Below are 5441 nucleotides of genomic sequence, written 5' to 3'. Positions count from 1 at the left end.
GTGTGTGTGTGTGTGTGTGTGTGTGTGTCAGTTGCTTGCCATACCCACCCATATATATATATATATATATATATATATATATATATATATATATATATATATATATATATATATATATATATATATATATATATATATATATATATATATATATATATATATATATATATATATATATATATATATATATATATATATATATATATATATATATTTATATATATATATATATATATATATATATATATATATATATATATATATATATATATATATACGAGGCAAGGCTTCTTCCAGGTGGGGCCTGATGGTCAGCCCAGCCCGTTCTGGCACAGGCAGTGTGTTTATAGTGGCGCCATCTTGCATTGGCTCAAGCTGCCCCCCGGAACTCGTTCTTGATTCGCTTGGACGGCTTCCTCTAGAGTCCGGGTTGATGGGTGGTCCTCAGGACAGCATGTGGGTAGTTTTAAGCCACTCGGCGGTGACTGAAAAATCCGAGTGGTAGCGTGAGGATTCGAACCCGCGTCGTCCATCACGCGGCGAATGTGGGTCCAGTACGCTACCAGTTCGGCCACCGCCTATCCATATATATATACCCATATATATATACCCATATATATATACCCATATATATATATGTATATATATATATATATATATATATATATATATATATATATATATATATATATAGATATATAGATAGATAGATAGATAGATAGATAGATAGATAGATATAGATATATATATATATATATACGCAGCCACTTGGCGGACACCACCTTGTCTTGGGGGAAGAAAAACACGCTCACTCTGGGTCCAGTTTTGAATTTTCCTTCACAGTAAGGCACGCAGCACTTGTATTGCAGTATTATCTCGGTAAGAAGCACAAATAATGTTAATGTTTACAAGTTTTTCACTGTTTTCGGAGTCAATAATGCACAAAACAGAGAGCGTGACCTCTCCTGACCGCAGCTGACCCGACACTACCTAGCACTATACCTGACCTACGTCACGGGCTATTTACCCTACCAGTGAAGAGGTCTCCCCTCTGGATGGCCATGGCTGGGCCGGCCATCGGGCCCCACCATAAAAAGCCTAACGGCGCAATAGGCACGTAAAAAATATATATATATATATATATATATATATATATATATATATATATATATATATATATATATATATATATATATATATATATATATATATATATATATATATATATATATATATATATATATATATATATATATATATATATATATATATATATATATATATATATATATATATATATATATATATATATATATATATATATATATATATATATATATATATATATATATATATATATATATATATATATATATATATATATATATATATATATATATATATATATATATATATATATGTTGTGTGTGTGTGTGTTTGTGTGTGTGTGTTTCACCACGGTCTGATCACGAGTTGGACTACTCGTAATGGCCAGCACGCCAGCAATTACCCTCCCGATTAGAGCAACTGCAAGGCTCATTAGTCGATCGCTGGGTACTACCAGGACCTCACACACCCCACACTCCAACCCTCTTGCTCAAAGGGGGATAGTAACCACTCCTTAGTCAGCGGATAAAAAATAAATAAAACGGCCTGAGAGGGGCTCAACCCGCCGCCTACCCGGTCGTGCAGCCTGGCAGCGCAGCTCTTTACCGACTAAGCAATCAGAGGCGTGTGTGTGTGTGTGTGTGTGTGTGTGTGTGTGTGTGTTATCCATCACCGATTGATCACTCCCTAGACTCACGATCGCTAACCCAGTATACTCCCCGAATGACCTTGGAATTCAGGTGACAGACGTTCAGGTACGGCTGGAGTCTCACATCTCACACACACACCCGGGAGGCGTAACACAACACATGAATGTCATCCGGAGACTGCCCATTCGTCTCCAATGCACCCGGGAATCGAACCCTAAACCACTTGGTTGTGACAAAGTTAACCACTGCACTACAGATCTCCGTGTGTGTGTGTGTGTGTCTATGTGTGTGTGTGTGTGTGTGTGTGCACACGGTTTCGCGAGTTTTTTTTGAGTCATAGACACTATCCTCTCTTTCTCTTTCACTCCGGTGCCCTCAGTGAATATATACCAATCCTCGACCCACACCCAGACCGAGCATTTGACCCGCCTTTGTATACTTATTCTAGCACTGACTGTCCTAGTACTCCTGCCGGGTACCATAAAATGAAAAGCTAAAACCCCTTAATTTCATTAATTTAAAATGCGTGCTTTGCATAGAGATATTATATCAAGATTTTTAAAGTTTGAAGTTGATTAACATAAAATGTTTTCATAATGTTCTTATTTCCGAAATTTCTCCCCTCCCCCCCCAAAAAAAAGAGTTAAGGATATGAAGCATTGGGTGTTTGCTTATTGACCCTTCAGCAATATTCAAGGTTTGCATCTCCATCCAATCTTTAGCAATCCTTGCTTTGCCATTTGGTACAATACTTGTTCATCTTCTATCAGTTCTGCGCATGATATGCCGGAGTCAACTTTTTCATTGTCATTTGAATAAATTTTACCAATGTCTGATCGATAGTTTATTTTGATGAGGCATAACGCAGTAAGACTAACATGTCTGTTTTCTGTTTTTCCGTCCCCAAACATAATTTGCGCAAGGAAGCATAGCTTTAGATGACTCACGTGTTTGTTTTCCTCCCTTCATTGTATAGATACCTTTATTTGAAGGCTTAAAACATTGCGGAAAGAACTGTATAATAACATGTGATAAAATATGAGACATAATAGCTTGTCTAAACATAATGAAAATAACTTGTTTCCCATCTGGTAGGGGCATGTCTACCTGGATGAGTAACACAGCGCACTCAGCCACCGCGAGTTGTATCATTCCCTTAATTCTGATTAATCCTTCTCTCCAGTGGACGTGCCAAACTCTGAAAACGGGTTGGTGCACCCTTAACCTTAGTCCTCCAACATGTTTGCTGTGCGTGGCATCCCTGTAAGGCTGGAGGTTGAGCAATGCCGTAGTCGTGTGCTGCGGCTAGCAACACACCTCTTTGGTCCCGTATTCTGGTCAAGACGGGCGGCCACTCCTGGCTCGGAGAGGTCAATCGGCTAGTCTGCTTGACCATGAGCCAAACGGCCACCACTGTGTCATATAGTGGCAGCGTATACTCTCCTGTACCCCTGGAGCTGTTGGGCTTGGAGACCCAACGCTCAGCCTCCCCATTTTTTTTTTTTTTTTTTTTACGTTGTTGCCTATTGCGCCGGTAGGCATCTTCCCGGTGGGGCCTGATGGTCGGCCCAAGGCTTCTTCCAGGTGGGGCCTGATGGTCGCCCCAGCCCGTTCTGCCGCAGGCGAGTGTTTATAGTGGCTCCGTGATGGGTGGAGGCACAGGAGAGCGAACCTTCCAACATGAATATATGGCATCCAGTACTTTTGACAGGTCTGATCGGGGCAGGAAAGCTTCCCTGCCCCGAAGAGACCCACCCCCTTCTCTTGGGGACCGCCAGGATGGTGCAGAGCAGACGAGACACGAGGTTGTCGAGCCAGGTCCAGGGTTAATTTCCGGCGGTCTCCCCGTGTGTGTTCCCGGAACGTCCAGACCCTTTCGGATGATCAGCGACTACCTCATATGCCAGTGGAGCTCAGGAGGGTGAGAGTGAACCTAGTGAATCTCTTCGAGACAAAGAGACCTGGCATTGGATAGATCAGTAGAGAGGATTATGCCTACTACTGGTCACGCCAGAGCGATGGTGCTCGTCTCAAAGGAGTAGCTATAGCCATTACTAGCCAACTGTAGTCCTCTGTTGTTGAAATTACAGCACTGATGAGCGTAAGATGCTGGTGAGGTTGAAGCACACCTTGGGCTTCATATCTCTTATTGCAGTGTACGCCCCACTGAGATGAGGAGAAAGAGATGTTCTACGGCACACTTGACTTTATAGTTGACCAGTGCCCCTCATGTGACACACTCATTGTCTCGGGCGACTTCAATGCTGTTACTGGCACAGATTGGAATGGCTACGAGTTATGTGTTGGTCCCCACGGCTCTGCCACCAGAAACGTAAGCAGTTCACTCCTTCTGAAGTTTGCAAAGTCCAGAAGGCTTAGAATTGCTGGTTCCTGGTTCCGGAGACGTGAGCCTCACAGATGGACTTGATACAGCAATGTTTTGCGGTGTGGTAAAGGTGATCGATCACATCCTTATTAGAACTCGTTGGAACATCCTCCAGAACTGTAGTGTTTTCCGGAGTGCTGAATTCTTTAATACCGACCACAAACTTGTTTCAAAACTGAGGATACGCATCAGGTCAAAACAGTTCTCAATATGCAACTTCCCAGGGTTCCATCTTGAGAAACTGAGGAACCAGGTGTCCGCTCAGGAGTATGCAATGGCGGTCTTAAATCGGTTTGAAGTTCTTGGTACTTTGGAGGACCCTAGAGAGTTGTGGGAAACTCTCAAAGCTGACAAGGAGTGCATTGGAGAGCGCCCCAGGTCTAAGAGAGGCGTTGTCTCAAGGGAGACACTGGGGAACATAGAGGAGAGTCGTGATGCTAGGCTGGCTGGCGACTCTGAGCGATTCTGGACTCGGTCACAAAGGACTAGAACCCTTTTGAGGGGGAATAAGGAGACATACGTCAGGGATCTCGCTGAGGATGTCGAGGGTTGTCTAAATTCAAACAACCTTACCCCTGCCTTTCGAGCTCTGAAGATGCTTCGCTCCAAATCCACTTATCAGATGAGTACTATCCGAACGGTTGATGGGCAGATAGTATCAGATGCAGATGGGTACCGGGCTCGTTGGGCCAAGTCCATTGAGCAGTAGTGCATGGCAGAGCCCCGAAGCGGACAGTTTCCTCTTACTGGGTTGCAGACGGCGGCTGCTGATCCACCAATAGACGAAACTCCATCCTCTCTTGCGGAAGTGAGAGAGGCTGTGAGAAAGTTGAAGGGTGGAAAGGCAGCTGGGATCTGTAATATCAGAGCAGAGTTGTTGAAAGCTGGGTGTTAAGCCATAATCCGTGAGTTGCATGCGGTGCTGTCTGCCGTGTGGCTGTCCGGTGCCATTCCTCTTGACTGGAAGAGGGGGTTGTTTGTCACTATCTTGAAATGGAAAGGGGACCGACAAGACTTCAACAATTATCGTGGTATTACACAGCTCAGTGTACCGGGCAGGATGCTCGCTCATCTGTTGCTGATGCGAATTCAATCTCATCTGCTAATGTTTCAGAGACCTGAGCAATCTGGGTTCTCGCCTGGCAAGTCAACAATTGACCGGATCCTAGCAATTCGTGTCCTCGTGGAACGCCGACGGTAGTTTCGACAGGAGTTGCTCGCAGCCTATGTCAATCTCACGAGGACTTTTGACTTAGTGCATCGTAAGGTACTCTGGGCTATTCTGCGGATCCGTGGGA

Source organism: Eriocheir sinensis, chromosome 9 (genome assembly GCF_024679095.1).
Source record: "Eriocheir sinensis breed Jianghai 21 chromosome 9, ASM2467909v1, whole genome shotgun sequence".
Lineage (NCBI taxonomy): Eukaryota > Metazoa > Arthropoda > Malacostraca > Decapoda > Varunidae > Eriocheir > Eriocheir sinensis.
Note: the sequence above shows the minus strand (reverse complement) of the source record.